The sequence below is a fragment of the Lygodium microphyllum genome, chromosome 21 (genome assembly GCF_053477565.2).
Source record: "Lygodium microphyllum isolate KBCC chromosome 21, Lygodium_microphyllum_v1.1.10, whole genome shotgun sequence".
NCBI lineage: Eukaryota > Viridiplantae > Streptophyta > Polypodiopsida > Schizaeales > Lygodiaceae > Lygodium > Lygodium microphyllum.
In genome coordinates this window covers 16,848,591-16,865,867 of record NC_141155.1, presented here as the reverse complement: position 1 = coordinate 16,865,867, position 17,277 = coordinate 16,848,591, and positions in this window count along the sequence as shown.

Here is a 17,277-nt window from a genome sequence, read left to right as displayed (position 1 = left end):
CATGCAGCCATTGCTGCACCCCTGTACTCAGCCTCTGTGCTCGACAAGGCAACTGTAGGCTGTTTCTTGCTGCTCCAAGTGACTGCAGCACTCCCAAAAGAGAATACATATCCACTGGTAGATCGTCTATCAGAAATACTACCAGCCCAATCAGCATCAGTGTATCCATGCAACTGTATCTGAACCCCAGTCTCATAAAATAGTCCATACTGCAATGTGGACTTCACATACCTAAGTATGCGTCTAGCCGCATCCAAATGTGGTTTCCTTGGAGCCTGCATAAACTGACTTACCAATCCAACAGCATAGCTCAAATCTGGCCTGGTAATAGTCATATAAATCAAACTTCCTACTATGCGTCTGTACATAGTAGGGTCTTCTAGAAGCTCACCTGCATCTGTGCTCAGCTTCACATTTTGCTCCAAAGGAACTGAAATAGGCTTACAGCCTGTCATCCCATATTTGGACAGCATGTCCAATCCATACTGCCTCTGCAAGAGCTGTATCCCACTTGGTGATCTAATCACCTCAATGCCCAAGAAATAACGCAGCTCTCCCAAATCCTTCATCTCAAACTTCTGCTTCAATAGCATTTTCACATGAAGGATATCTTCATCACTGTCACCTGTCATAATCAAATCATCAACATAAATGACAAGCAGCATAATACCTTTCTCTGTTTTTCTCACATAAAGTGAGAAATCTGCCTTGGAAATCTGAAAGCCAATAGTGACAAGATACTGTCCTATCTTGTCAGACCATGCTCTAGGTGCTTGCTTCAAGCCATACAAGGCTTTCTTCAACCTGCAAACAAACTCAGGATGAACAGCATGCACATAACCTGGTGGCTGCTCCATATAGACCTCTTCTTGCAAATCACCATGCAAGAAGGCATTCTTTACATCCATCTGATGTAAAGACCATCCCTTTGATGCAGCCATAGTAATGACTGCTCTTACGGTTGCCATCCTTGCAACCGGACTAAATGTTTCTTCATAGTCAATGCCATATGTTTGTGCATACCCCTTGACTACTAATCTTGCCTTGTATCTGTTCACAGAACCATCAGCATTGTGCTTCTTCTTATAAACCCACTTACAGCCAATTGCATTCTTACCTTTAGGCAAAGGTACTAACTCCCATGTAGCATTTGCTTCCAAGGCATCCATTTCTTCATCCATGGCTTTCTCCCATTTTTCTTTTCCCATGGCTTGCTCAAAAGATGTGGGTTCTGGTTCCTGTATCACTTTGACCATATATGCATAGTGAATGGCTGTAAATCCATCATATTTCAGCCTATCCACAGGATACCTAGCTCTTGTAGACCTGCGCAAAGTAGGTTCACTCCCAGGTGCTCTCAAAACATCCCTGGTCTTCCTTACTCCAGGTGTAACAATAGAAGGAATACCCAACTCATCATCAATGCTCTGTTCTGAGCCACTGGATTCACCATCCACATAAGAGTGACCTGCATTCACATCAATCATGGGCTGATCAACCTTCTCTTTTCCTTTTCGTGATACCTGCATACCACTATCTACATTGCTTTGAGAAGATTCTCCTGATCTCAATCTGCCTGTCCATGGCGAAGAATGTGAACCACTGCTAGAGGACGCTCCAGGTCCACTAATATTTTGTGACTGCTGCTGTGAATTCTGTGTAGCATTACCATTTTGTGCATCTTCATCATCAACCACATTTACTGGTTTATACCAGCTACTCATCTCATCAAAAACAACATCTCTGCTCACTGTAAACTTACGAGTAGAAGGGTTATAGCATCTATACCCTTTTTGCTGCAGAGAGTAACCAATAAAGATGCACTTCTCAGCTTTTGGATCCAACTTGGATCTCAGCTCATCTGGCACATGTACATAGGCAATGCAACCAAAAATTTTCAAATGAGAAATATCTGGTTTCCTACCAGTATACCTCTCCTCTGGAGTCATTCCATGTATTGCTGCAGTGGGAGTCCTGTTCATTATGTAGACTGCTGTAGCAACTGCTTCAGCCCAATAAAAATCTGGCAAGTCTTTTTCATTGAGCATGGCACGAGATACCTCTCCAATATGCCTGTTTTTTCTTTCTGCAATTCCATTTTGTTGTGGGGTATAACTGCATGAATATTGCTGCTTTATGCCATGCTCCTGCAAGAACTTTGCAAACTCATTTGAGAGGTACTCTCCCCCTCCATCTGACCTTAGGCATTTTATCTGCAAACCTGTTTCTTTTTCAACCATAGCTTTAAGAGTTTTGAAATGCCCAAAAACTTCACTTTTCTTTTTCATAAAATACACCCAAACTTTTCTGCTATAGTCATCAATAAAACTGACAAAATAATGACAGCCTCCAAGAGATGCAGCTTTAGTTGTCCACACATCAGAGTGAATTAATTCCAATGGCTTCTCACTCTCTTGAACATGTCTAGGAAATGGTTTCCTTGCCTGTTTTCCAAACTGACAGGCTTCACATACCTTATGCATTTCTGCAACCTTGAATTTGGGCAATCCTGCAACAATATTTTGGGCCTGCATTGATTTAAGTCGCTGTACATTAACATGACCAATGCGTTTATGCCAGATATCAATATCTGCAACTACACCGGTCCCATGTGCAAACATTGCTGCACTCAATTCAGACATGTCTGCATCCAATGTAAACATTCTGCCCTTCTTCTTTCCTTTTGCTATCAAGCGACCTTTATTTTTCATATCCTCAACAAAGCATCCATGAGGATTAAATCTGACCTGCAAGCCCTGTTCAACCATTTGACCAACTGAAACCAGATTCTTGGTGATATTCGGGACATGAAATACATCGGACAGGTATTTCTTTTTCCCACCCTGCATAGACAAGGGAATTTTTCCAATCTGCACAATAGGATGTGCAGTATCATCACCAGTCTCCACAAATCCTGGTTTTTCCATTTTCCTTGCATCCTCCATCCATTCTGCATGACCTGTCATGTGGTTTGATGCACCTGAGTCAACATACCATACATCATTGCTTTCTTCTGCACTTGTCATAGAATTGTTCATGTGCTGCACCATGAACAAATGCTCATTTCTGTCATCACCCTGTCTACTAGAAGATGCATAATTCCCTTGTTGCAGTTTTCCATTCATGATGTCATTCTGCTTTTTATAGCAGTCTTTAGCCATATGACCCATTTTACCACAGTAGTAGCATTCAACATTACTGTTTGCATTTTGGCCTCTTTGCCATCCACCACGACCTCTTTGGCTCCCCCTGCCTCTAGAGTTACCACGTCCTCCTCCATAGGACTGGTTTTCTTGAGTTTGCTGCATATTCTGATTTCTGCCACGGCCTCCAAATCGGCCTCCTCTACCTCTGCCTCTACCTCTTCCAGCATTTGAGTAGAAGACAGCTTCTTTTGAAGTTCCTCCTGAAGAAGATGCACCACCATTTCTCTGTTCCTCAGAAATTAGAAGAGCAATCAACTCCTCAAAATCAGGAAATCTTTCACGAACTGAAATGGATGTCCGAAACTGTGCATAATCCTTTCCTAGACCATTCAAGGTCACGGAAACTAAATCATCATCTTCCACTGGCGACCCAATGGAAGCAAGTGCATCTGCAATCTTCTTCACCTTCATGTGGTAGTCGTTGATGCTCATACTTTCTCTTTGCACATTATGCAACTCTTGCTTGAGCTGCATTTTCCTGGCTTGCGTATTTGTGCTATACATTTTTGACAAAGTATCCCATGCCTCCTTTGGCGTACTTGCATCCTGAATATGCACAATCATAGAGTCTGAAATACTGATAGACAGCCAATACATAACTTTCCTGGCTCTCTCATGCCATGTTTTAAATGCCTGCATTTGTTGTTGATTGGGAACATCAGGAAGAACTGGTTCTTCTTCATTTCCTGCAACAAATTCCCAATATCCTTTTCCCATAAGGAAATTCGTCATTCTAAACTTCCATGCCTGGAAGTTGTTCTTGTCAAGCTTTTCAGTGACAATCTGTGAAAGAGAATCAGACGCCATTACAGAATACTCCAAGAAATTCTGTCACTGCAAAAAACACAGCTTCACCCTCACAAGGGCAAATCTGCAAAACTGGCGAAAGTGGTATTTGACCACACAGTCACCTCCTAGTGACGATTTTGCATAAACAGGAACCAAGGATGATTCTGAAACTCCCAATGTCTCTGCGCACAAGCATACGATGCAATTTCTACAGTAACTTTTCACCGACCTGTAGAACAGTGGTCGCACAGCATAAAACTGAGCCTTTTCTTGAGTGCGTGCAGAAAACTTCCGTCTGCAAAACAGGCCCCGAAATGGCCTCAAATCAAAAAAACAAGGTCGCCAAGGGCTAAAGCCCTTTCCCGCAGCATATACTGCCCTCTTGCTTCACCGCGAAGGGCGTCTCAACCTGAGACAATGCACTCCTGCAATTTCCGGCTGTGCTACCTGCAGAGATCTGCTCCCAAAACAGGAAATGAAAGCAACACTGCTCCTCTTACCAGACCACCGCGAGCTTGGCTTGCTTTCTTGAGCTCCTTACCACGAACAAGGCTCTGATACCATGTCAAGATTGTGGAAGAGAAGGAAGGAGTCTCGCTTGAAGCTTTCTTGATTGCACAATGGGGGAAGACACACAAGGGTGGAGGCTGAAAACAGTTTTCCTCTTCTTAGTTGTGTAAGCCAAAAGAACTCTAGTACAAAGAAATAGAAGAACCCTATATATGGGTCTCAAACCAAACTCAACTAACTAAGGTGGCATACTAACTGAGCCACGAACTAGAGTAGATAAGGATAACTATCATGTAGCTATTATTCATGGGCGGTGTACCAACCGCGTCTGCAACTGACAAGTCGGTGACATAAATATACAACGGTCACCCTGGCGTATCACGAGTGGAGCTCGATATCTCAACAGTGTGGACAACTAAAGCTGCATCTATTGGAGGATGTCATTATTTTGTCACTTTTATTGATGACTATAGCAAAAAAGTTTGGGTGTATTTTATGAAAAAGAAAAGTGAAGTGTTTGGGCATTTCAAAACTCTTAAAGCTATGGTTGAAAAAGAAACAGGCCTGCAAATAAAATGCCTAAGGTCAGATGGAGGGGGAGAGTACCTCTCAAATGAGTTTGCAAGGTTCCTACAGGAGCATGGCATAAAGCAACAATATTCATGTAGTCATACCCCACAGCAAAATGGAATTGCAGAAAGAAAAAACAAGCATATTGGAGAGGTATCTCATGCCATGCTCAACGAAAAAGACTTGCCAGATTTTTATTGGGCTGAAGAAGTTACTACAGCAGTCTACATAATGAACAGGACTCCCACTGCAGCAATACATGGGATCACTCTAGAGGAGAGGTATACTGGTAGGAAACCAGATATTTCTCATTTGAAGATTTTTTGTTGCATTGCCTATGTTCATGTGCCAGATGAGTTGAGATCCAAGTTGGATCCAAAAGCTGAGAAGTGCATCTTTATTGGTTACTCTAGCAGAAAGGATATAGATGCTATAACCCTTCTACTCGTAAGTTTACAGTGAGCAGAGATGTTGTTTTTGATGAGATGAGTAGCTGGTATAAACCAGTAAATGTGATTGATAATGTAGATGCACAAAATGGTAATGTTGCACAAAATTCACAGTAGCAATCACAAGATATTAGTGGACCTGGAGCATCCTCTAGCAGTGGTTCACATTCTTCGCCATGGACAGGCAGATTGAGATCAGGAGAATCTTCTCAAACCAATGCAGATAGTGGTATGCAAGTATCACGAAAAGGAAAAGAGAAGGTAGATCAGCCCATGTTGGATGTGAATGCAAGTCACTCTTATGTGGATGGTGAATCCAGTGGCTCAAAACAAAGCATTGATGATGAGTTGGATATTCCTTCTATTGTTACACCTGGAGTAAGGAAGACTAGGGATGTTTTGAGAGCACCTGGGAGTGAACCTACTTTGCGCAGGTCTACTAGAGCTAGGTATCATATGGATAGGCTGAAATATGATGGATTTACAGTCATTCACTATGCATATATAGTCAAAGTGATACAAGAACTAGAACCCACTTCTTTTGAGCAAGCCATGGGAAAAGAAAAATGGGAGAAAGCCATGGATGAAGAAATGGATGCCTTGGAAGCAGATGCTACATGGGAATTGGTACCTTTGCCTAAAGATAAGAATGCAATTGGTTGTAAGTGGGTTTATAAGGTGAAGCACAATGCAGATGGTTCTGTGAACAGATACAAGACAAGATTAGTAGTCAAGGGGTATGCACAAACATATGGCATCAAAGGAATGGTCTTTACATCAGATGGATGTAAAGAATGCCTTCTTGCATGGTGATTTGCAAGAAGAGGTCTATATGGAGCAGCCACCAGGTTATGTGCATGATGTTCATCCTGAGTTTGTTTGCAGGTTGAAGAAAGCCTTGTATCCTTTGGAGCAGAATGTGAAGTTGAGCGCAAATGCAGGTGAGCTTCTCGAAGACCCTACTATGTACAGACGCATAGTAGGAAGTTTGATTTATATGACTATTACCAGGCTAGATTTGAGCTATGCTATTGGATTGGTAAGTCAGTTTATGCAGTCTCCAAGGAAACCACATTTGGATGCGACTAGACGCATACTTAGGTATGTGAAGTCCACATTGCAGTATGGACTATTTTATGAGACTGGGGTTCAGATACAGTTGCATGGATACATTGATGCTGATTGGGCTGGTAGTATTTCTGATAGACGATCTACCAGTGGATATGTGTTCTCTTTTGGGAGTGCTGCAGTCACTTGGAGCAGCAAGAAACAGCCTACAATTGCCTTGTCGAGCACAGAGGCTGAGTACAGGGGTGCAGCAATGGCTGCATGTGAGGTAGCTTGGTTGCATAAGCTACTTTATGATATGCATCAGCCTACAGATGGGCCAGTTGTCATTTATTGTGACAACATGAATAGTATACACTTGGCAAATAACCAGTCTATCATGCTAGAACAAAGCACATTGAGGTGCATTATCACTATGTGCGGGAGAGGGTTTTGCTAGGTCTTATTGATCTAGTTTATGTCAGCACAGAGGATCAGGTAGCTGACATATTTACGAAGTCATTGGGTGCAGAGAAGCTGCACAAGTTCAGAGACCTGCTTGATGTGCAGGAATTGGGATTGAGCTCGAGGGGGAGTGTTGAGATATCGAGCTCCACTCGTGATATGCCAGGGTGACCGTTGTGCATTTATGTCACCGACTTGTTAGCTGCTGCAGATGCAGTTGGTACACCGCTCATGAATAATAACTAGATGACAGCTATCCTTATCTACTCTAGTTCATGGCTCAGTTAGTATGCCACCTTAGTTAATTGAGTTTGGTTTTGAGACCCATATATAGGGTTCTTCTATTTCTTTGTACTAGAGTTCTTTTGGCTTACACAAACTAAGAAGAGGAAAACTATTTTCAGCCTCCACCTTTGTGTGTATTCCCCCATTGTGCAAGCAAGAAAGCTACAAGTGAGACTCCTTCCTTCTCTCCCACAATCTTGACAAGGAAAAGCCTAATGCCAGGCGAGGTGGCAAGACAAAAGAGGGGTGACCCCCCCTTGCTCAAAGACCCTGAAGGGGTGCACAACCCGGCCCGGGGGGGACTTTGCCCACTTCTCGGTGATCCGAAGCCGAAAACTCATTTGCAGGTGCAGATACTTCTTGGAAAAATTGAGAAATGGACTTGGCATGATGGAATTTTGATGACTATGACATGACGCACTCTTGTGTGCATGGGATGTATAGATGTACCTCAGCAAATGTACCTTAGATATGTATGCAGCCATGTATGTAGTGATGTATGGGAATGCATTGCCTTACTTGGGTTGAAGATGGATGTATGTATCATTGGATACACCTATGCAGTCATATATGCAGTAATGGCAGTGATTATGCATGTATGAGAGCCTACCTTGTTGATATGGTCATGGAAATGCTTATTCTCGTGCTCATTAATGCTAAAGTGATGCCAAACCTGCTAAAGGGTGCTCAAGTGATGCATGATACCAAGCAAACAGTGAATCCCACAGTGCAATAGAAGGAAAACCCAATTTCAAACCTCTTGTGACTGTTTTAAAGTGCTGGAGAAATTACTTGCATTTTCAGAGGTGTTGCCACTCCCAAGAATTGAGGTGCTGAACTTGGATAGTACCTTCAGGCCTTTCCAAGAACTCAGTTCAGTTTGGAATACCCACTTGGAGCATACAAAGTACCTTCAGCCCACAACTGGCCTTTTCTAGGTGTGGATAGGGTGCTGGACTGCACAGAACAGTCCCACATTTCTGATTACAAAAATTTCTGTATAAAACGTAAGAACATGTGCATATGCACATCTTGAAGAGGGCATCGCTGCCTCCATTTTAAACAAAAAAAGTAATTCAATCGGAGTTGTCTAGCTCTAGTTATAGCTAAAACAGTGACAGGTGGTCTCACGAGACTGCACTTAGACATGGCATGTAACAGGGGAAAAAACAAAGAAAATGAAGATGTTCAATAACAAATAAGGGATGCATGATCCCCGAGGGATGACACCAACTTTGAGGTTGAAGAGGAAGACCTCTCCCACTCCATGGGAAGTCTTAGTGCACTCAATCATACCCTCAGCTCACACGAGACTAGACATGTAGAGAGGCATAGGGAAATAATGGAAGGTCAAGCTCAAATGGTGACGGAGATACGCCAAATGACCTCCACCATGGAAGCACTTGCAGAAAAGTTCTCAATGTGGATGGAGTCCCAAATGAAAGGCAAGGAAAAAGAGGATAGACCAAGCATGCAAGCTAAAAGAGTGACCATTCCATCCGTAAATGAAGCCTATGCAAGTACCCAAGGTATTTTGGGAAGAATGGGCATTCCCAACATCAGCTTTGAACAAGGAGAGCCCTCACAAAGACATGAAGACCCCACAAACAATGGGATAAGAAGTAATTCTCAGCCATCGACCGCGCCCATGCCACCTATGCATGCTCAGCCATCTTTGGAAAGGAATCACTCAAACAATGGGTCATTTCTTGGCAGCCCAATGGATCAGCCCCATTGTGGGTATATGGGACAGCCCCCCAACCATGGAAGGGAGTTGAGAGACAAGATCATTTTCTCAAAGTTCAATGGCCAGTCATCCTCCCCGGCTGAATTAAAAGAATGGCTCTCGAAGCTTGAAGACTACTTTGACATAATGCTAAGAAATGACGATCAAAAGATACACTTTGCCACGATATACTTAGAGGGCTTTGCCCACATATGGTGGCGGTACATAAAGAGGGAAAATCAGCAGCTTGTTGATACTTGGGATGCATTCAAAGCCCTTATGATTCAATTCTTTGTATCTCTGGTTGAGAAGGAGAATCTTGCAAGGCAATGGTATGGTTTAGAGCAACGTGGGATGACGGTGCGTGACTACACAAACCAATTCCTCAATCTTACAATGTATGTTGAGTCCATTAGTGACGATGCAAAGCTTCACAAATACATTTATGGTTTGGATCCCCAAGTCTCGGCTGATGTTTCATTCCAAAGCCCATCAGATTTGTTCAAAGCTATTGAGTTGACTAAGAGGTACTCTCATAAGTACCACTGAGATACTTCATTTCAGCATGGGCAACAAAGAGGGGCGTCTCAACCACTGTTTGGGCAGCAAAGAGGACCTATGTAGTCACATTTTGGGCAGCAAAGAAGTGCTGTAAGACCCGGGTAGTTTGGAGCATGTTATGGTGGTGGAAATATGCCATTCAGCACCCCGAAGATCCCCACATACCCTACCTTTAATGCCTCTAGAACACTATATTAGGGAATTTGGGAATTTCTATGCACTTTGGGAACCCCCAATACATTTATTATTTGACCACATGGTCAAATCTTTTTGTCTTACTTAAAGGTGGAGTCTATCCTAAATGCTATATAATCTACCTTCTTGAATCCCACTTTCAAATATGGATTAAGATTTAGTCATGTGGTCAAATAATTACCACTTATTTGAAATTGGGACTTGGAAAATTCCCAAATTCTCTAATATGGTGTTCTAGGCAAAACAGTAATTTTAGGACTGCAAACCAAGGAAGAGCTGAAAATAGACAATGGGACAACAAGGGGAAAAATGTCTCAGCTTTTGGTGGTCAACGCTCTATCCTAATGGACCTCTACAAAGAGAGGAAAGAAAAAGGACTTTGCTTTAAATGCGGGGAAAAGTATACAGTCGAGCATGCATCTAAATGTGCTTACAGGAATGCAAAAGCAAGGGTACATAGCATGTTAGTCTTTGATGAATCGGATGAGGATCATGAGGATACTAGTGCCTTTGAAATCACGACTAAAAATGATGAGGTTGAAGAGGAATGTGGGCAAGAAGAATTCTTTGACCTGGCTGACACCTTCCCATTTGACCCTGGCAGTCATGTGGATGTGAATATGGGTTATAAGAATGATTCACATGCTGCTGCCACTGTTTGTACTATCTCCCTGGATGCTTGGACAGGATCTAAGAGCCCCAACACTTTTCGTCTTCAAGGAAAGATTCACGGGAAAGATGTATTTGTCTTGGTAGATAGTGGTAGCACACACAGTTTCATAAATAGAGCAGTCATGGACAGGCTGAAATGTTTTGTCTCTAATTTACAACAACCAATGAGGGTGCAAGTGGCCAATGGGAGTGAGGAAATTAGTACTCATGTATGCCCAACTGTACCTATTAAACTTGCTGAAAATTATGAGCAAAAAGTGGATTTGATTGCACTCAATATGGGGCCGATAGACATTGTGTTGGGCTGCGATTGGCTGAAAACTTTGGGCACCATTTCCATGGATTTTTCATTGCTGCACACGCAGTTTTTTAGGGCTGGACAGCTTGTTCACCTACATGGAATTAAAAACAGTAGTGAATTTCAACTTATTACAACCAAGTAGCTCAAGAAAGAATTAAAGAAATGGTCCCAAATTTTTGTGCTGTAATTAAACAAGGAAAACGCAGATCAGTCTCGCAAAATGCAGGATAATTCAGCCCTTAAGGCTCTACTTGCGGAGTATGGTGACTTGTTTCAGCTACCTATAGTATTACCTCCCAAGAGAGCGGTTGATCATCCCATTGATTTGGAGCCCCATTCCAAGTCGGTCAATAAACCCCCTTACAGGCTGTCCAAATGTGAAAGAGAAGAAGTGGCCAAGCAGGTCAAAGATTTAGTAGATATGGGATTCATTGAGCCTAGTTCATCCCCTTTTGCATCACCTGTCTTGCTGGTCAAAAAGAAAGATGGCACTTTCAGGATGTGCATTGATTACAGAGATCTGAATAAGATCACTATCAAGAATAATAGATACCCTATTCCTAGGGTGGATGACCTGTTAAATGAGTTGAAGGGAGCTAAGTATTTCACAAAGATTGATTTGAGATCCGGCTACCATCATATACGCATGTGTGATGGGGATGAGATAAAGACTGCATTCAAGACCGATCGTGGGCTCTACCACTTCTTAGTCATGCCCTTTGGCTTGACTAATGCACCAGTCATGTTTCAGAGCCTCATGAACAAAATACTTTAGCCTTACTTATTCAAATTTGTATTGGTATTTTTCGATAACATCCTCATTTATAGCCACTCAAAGAAAGCTCACCTTATGCATATGAGGCAGATATTTGATATACTTAGACAGCATTAGACTCTTTGCTAAGGAGACAAAGTGTTCGTTCATGCAGACTGAGGTTGAGTACTTGGGACACATTGTCAGTGAAGTAGGCATTAGAGTTGACCCAAAGAAAGTGCAGTGTGTCAGAGATTGGCCCACACCTGCAAATACTACCTCCTTGAGAGGATTTTTGGGTCTCTCCTAATTTTACCGCAAATTCATTCGGCACTATGCCACTATTGCAGCCCCTCTCATTGATAGGCTAAAGAAAGAAGCATTTTTCTGGGATGCATTGGCAGATAGAAGCTTTAATCAGCTGAAAGATTTGCTTACTTCAGCCCCTATCTTGGTATGCCCTGATTTTTCTAGGGAATTCACCATTTAGTGCGATGCCAGTGGGAGAGGGATTGGTGCAGTTTTGTTGCAAGAACATGGGGTCATAGCATTTGAGAGCCAAAAGCTGGCTGAAAATGAGAGGGTTATGAATGTCTATGATCAGGAAATGCTGACCATCCTTCATGCCATCAAGAAATGGCATCACTATTTGTATGGCAGCCGATTTAGAGTGAAAAGCGACCATAGAGTACTCAAGTACTTCTTGTCTTAGTCGAATCTGACTCCGAAGCAAAGGAGATGGGTAGCCACCTTATAGAACTATGACTTTGACATCACCCACACTCGTGGGAAGGACAATGTAGTGGCTGATTCCCTGTCTAGAATGTGGGCATGCAAAGTCTCTGCTATCATGGAATTACACAGTGATTGGATACATGAGCTTCAGGAGGCTTACCTACTAGATGCTGATTTCAGCAATGCATTTCAGAAATTACAGCAAGGACAATGTGTGGAAAACTCTTCGTATCAGCTGAAAAATGGGCTTTTATGGTATAATGGCCGAATTTCCATCCCTCATACCTCCCCATTCAAGCAGAAAATCATGCAGGAGATGCATTCAACCCCCATAGCTGGTCATTTGGGAGTCTTTAAGACCTATGAAAAAATTGCTAAAAGCTTTTACTGGAAGGGCCTTTGGAAAGATGTGAAAGAATTTGTCTTGGGCTACATGCCTTGTCAGCAAAACAAGGACAGCACCTTAAAACCAGCTGGTTTACTTCAGCCATTGCCTATGCTGCCTGAAGGCAAGTGGACACACATCACTATGGACTTCATCACTGGCCTACCGATGACCAAGAAAGGTTGGGACAGCATCTATGTTATTGTGGACAGACTCACAAAGGTGGCCCATTTCATTCCCATGAAGACTTAGTATAATGCTTCTCAAGTAGCTAGCTAATTCATGGAATATGTTTTCAAATTGCATGGCTTACCACAGGTCATTGTGCATGACCGAGATGCTAAGTTTATGAGTAACTTTTGGCGAGTAGTTTTCAGCTCTATGGGCACTCAGTTAGCACCTTCCACTGCTTACCATCCACAGACAAATGGTCAGACAGAAAGGGTCAACAAATGGCTAAAAACTTACTTGAGGCATTTTTGTCATGATGTGTAGCATGCTTGGGACTCATGGTTGCACTTGGCTGAGTTTGCCTATAATAACTCCACACATGCTAGCATTGGAGTTTCACCTTTCGAGGCCTTGTATGGATACAAGGTGCCCCTTCCTGTGGTGATCTTCAATGATAAAATATATCCACAAAGCAAGGAAGAATTGGAAAGAATGCAGGCCTTACTTCAGCAGTGTAAAGCTAACTTGAAGAGAGCCCAAGATCAAATGAAGCTTTATGCTAATGACAAAAGACGGGATGTGGAGTTCCAAGATCGGGATTTAGTGCTCTTGAAAGTGCCTAAGTCACGATATGCCTCCCTTAAAGATGGGTCTAGCAATAAGTTGGCACACAGGTTCTATGGACCGATTATCAAGAGAGTGGGAGACTTGGCATTACCCCCATCTACAAAGATCCATAATGTCTTCCATGTGAGTCAGTTGAAGCCCTTCATTAGCTTAACCATGGACTATGTTGAGGAACTCCCACCAATAGATGAAGAAGGCATCATTCAATACATACCCGAAAAAGTCATAGGACAAAGGGAAAAGAGGCTTTGCTCTCGCTCGATCATGAATACTTGATTAAGTGGCAAGGTTTACCACTTGAGGAAGCTTCTTGGAGACCAGCTTCAGTTTTGGAAGAGTTCCCATACCTTTTAGAAGCAGATTTGGCTGAAATCTAGCTAACTATGGCCCTATTTTCCCCTGGACAGATTGTAGACAACACTCTGTTTTAAAGTAGTTTTTTTTTTTTTTTGCACTACAGACAGCAATGCACACCATACATGGGATGAAAGTACTTCTCAAGAGCTCCGTTTTGATGTATAGCACACCCTATTCGGATTCTCCCACAGAAAGTTATGACAGATTTACTACAGCAGGGTCCTGTAGTAAACAACATGATGTCCACTGTCTGCAACCCGCATTTACTCCAGATATTTGGGTCAAAAACTCATGTTTATAACTCCCCAATAAGGCCCATGCATCATATATACCCCATGGCCCATCATACACAATAATACTTCTTCATTCATCAGTATACCCTTGTAATAATGCCACATAGTAGTACTCTGATCGGCCCCTCCCAGTTACCACACATTCCCAAATTGTTTTTTAGGGCAAAAACCTTCGAGTGGGGATGGAATGTAAGAGAGGGAGATTTAATAACAGGGAAATACTAGCTACACTGATGGCTGGTATATAAGGTGAGAGAGACTTAATTTTTCATTATTTGATAAATATACAAGTCTTCTTTCTCCTTCACCTTGCTCTCCAAGCTTCCATGTCTTCCTTCCCTCTCTTCTAGTCTTTCTCTCTCTATTTCTAGTCTTTCTCTCTCCTCGTAACTATCTATCTCTCTCTTCTACTCTTCTTCTTCTTCTTCCATGCAGTCTTCTCTCTCCTCTTTCTCTCTCCCAGTTCCTCCCAGTTCCTCTCTTTGACAGGAAGCGGGTTCTCGCCGCACGTGAACACCCGCTAGGACACCCGTACTCAGCGGGAAAAGAACGGAAGAGAAAAGGCAGGAACGGGGCTAACTGAGTAGATTAAGTGAATTAGGTTAGCTTAGTCTGAGAAAGTTGATTAAGTTAATTTAGTTGAGTAAATCAATTAAGTGAGTTAGGTTAGGTTAGTTTGTTAAGTTAGGTCAAGTCAAGCTAGTTAACTAGGTTAAGTCTGGGTAAGTCTGGTTAGGTTCATTAAGGCTAGTTAGGTCTGGTTAGTCTAGTTAGGTTTGTTAGTCTAGTTAGGTCAATCTAATTAGGTTAACTAGGTTAGGGTGGGGACTAACCAGGGTTAGTTGAGGGGGTTAGTTAAGCTAACTAGGATTAGTTGAGCTAGGTTAATTTAACTAACTAGGGCTAGTTGATTAGGAAACTAACTAGGGTTAGGTTAATTATTAACTAGTGTTAGGCTAGAAACTAAGGTTAGGTTAATACTAACTAGAAGGGTGGTGGTGGTGGAGCTAGAGATGGAGGTGGAGGTGGAGGAGGAGGGAGAAGGAGGAGGAGGAGAAGGAGGGAGGAGGGCTGTGGTGGTGGCAAAGGAGGAGTAAGAGGTGGAGGAGGGCTGTGGTGGTGGCAGAGAAGATGCCAACGGCAGCTATCACAGTCGAGGGCGACGAAGGCGGCGGCACCAGACGAGGAGCGGCATTGATCAGAGTGGGGGCGGCGTCGGGGCAGAACGACAACGGTCAAAGTGGGGGTGTCACCGAGCGAGAAGTGGCGTCGATCAGAGTGGGGGCGGTGGACTATAGGCGCTAGCGGCGTCCAACACTGACGGGGGCGGCCACAACAGCAGGGGGGAAGAAAAGAAGGAGGAGGAGGAGGAGGAGAAGAAAGAAGAGAAGGAGGGAGAGGAGGAAAGAAGAGGAAGGAGAAGGGGAGGAGGAAGAAGGAGGGAGGAAGAAGGAAGGAGGAAGGAGGAAGGAGGGGACGCAGCTCGCAACGGGAAATAGGTAGGTTTTTTTTTTTTAACAATTTTTCAATTTTTATCTTTCTTTTTTTCCTCTTCTTGGTTTTGTTCTTTTTCTTTTTCTTTTTTCCTTTGTGTGTTTTTTGCTCTTGTTTTTTCTTTCTTATTTTTCTTTCTATTCTTTTGTGTTTTTTAAAAAAATAAAAATTATATATATATATATATATATATATATCATTGTGTGTCCGTGTTGTTTGTTGTTTTTTTTTTCTTCTTTGTTTTTTTCGAGGTGGATTTTTTTTCTTTTTGTTGTGTTTGTTTTTTTGTTTTTTTATAATAAAATGGAAAATAAATAAATAAATAATGGAGGGGCAAGAAACACACCCCCGGCCCGTGCGCATGTGCGGGCAGGGGTAAAAAAATTTGCAGTGATGGGGTCAAATGGGCACGGATGGTGACGCACAACGCCACAGGGTGTCCCGAGGCGCGTAAAACAAAAAAGAGGCGCGTTCATGAGTGATACGAGAAACACGATCATATGGAAAAAATGAAGAAAAATTAATAAAATCCAAACTGTTTGTTGGATCGAAAAACCGTAAGAAGGAAAAATGTGTTGGGAGATGAGAAAAAAGGATGGAAACATGCAACACTGGGTCCAAGGCAAAATCAGGGTGTTCACATGGGAAAAACACAAAAAACAAACCCAAAAACATATATGGGTATTAATATCAAAAAATTCGCGCATCGGAATGAAGTGCAAAAAAAAGGAAAATTGTGCAGAACACTGTGTCCTACAACCCTATCATGACAAAACACAGTTCCGATTGAGATAGGATGCATTCACATGGAAAAAACCTCAAAAATGAACCTGAAAATGGACTCGAAAATTAATACGAGAAGAACCGCACTCCGGAATAGAGGACAGTAAAAAGAAAAAATGTTCGGAAGAAAGGAATACATAGGGTTGGTGCATCAAAACTCAGTTTGGGGGAAATTAGGAGGGGTTCACATGGAAAAAACACAAAAAATGCATCCGAAAACACTCGGAAAATTTAATAACTAAAAATCCGGCGATCGGAAGAGGAGGAAGGAAAAAGGAAAAAGTGGGAAAAAGGTTGGCAGGACACGATTGTCAAATCAAACTGGAATTCCGATGAAAATAGGGCAAGTTCACATGGAAAAATGTGAAAAATAAGCATGAAAGGTCCTGAAAACCCAAAAAAAATTCATAACGAATCAACCGTACATCGAAAGGACACGGAATAAAAAGGAAAAGTGTCAAGGGGAATGGGTAGGACAGGGATGGTACATCAGATCAGGGTTCCGAAGCAATAAAGATGCACTCACACGGAAAATTGTCCATGTTACAGGAATTGCTTCAAAAATTAATAACTTGAGAACCGTCTGTTGGAACAGGGGTCGGTAAAAAGGAAAAATAGGTAGTTCGAAGGGACGAACAGGGCTGTAAGGTTGGATTGGGATTCTAGTGAACGTAGGGTATATTCACATGGAAAAATCACGAAACAAAGGATAAAGGAAAACAACCAAAAAATAGCTCTGAGGACAGGGGAAAATATAACGGAGGAGTGGGGAAGGGACCCCATCGGGGTAAAATAAAGTCATGGCATAGATGCATGATCAGAACGGGGTATATGCATGGGGGTAGGCAACATAGACGCATAGGGAAGCGCCCCCACACTTAGAACCTTAGCCAGAAGGGTAA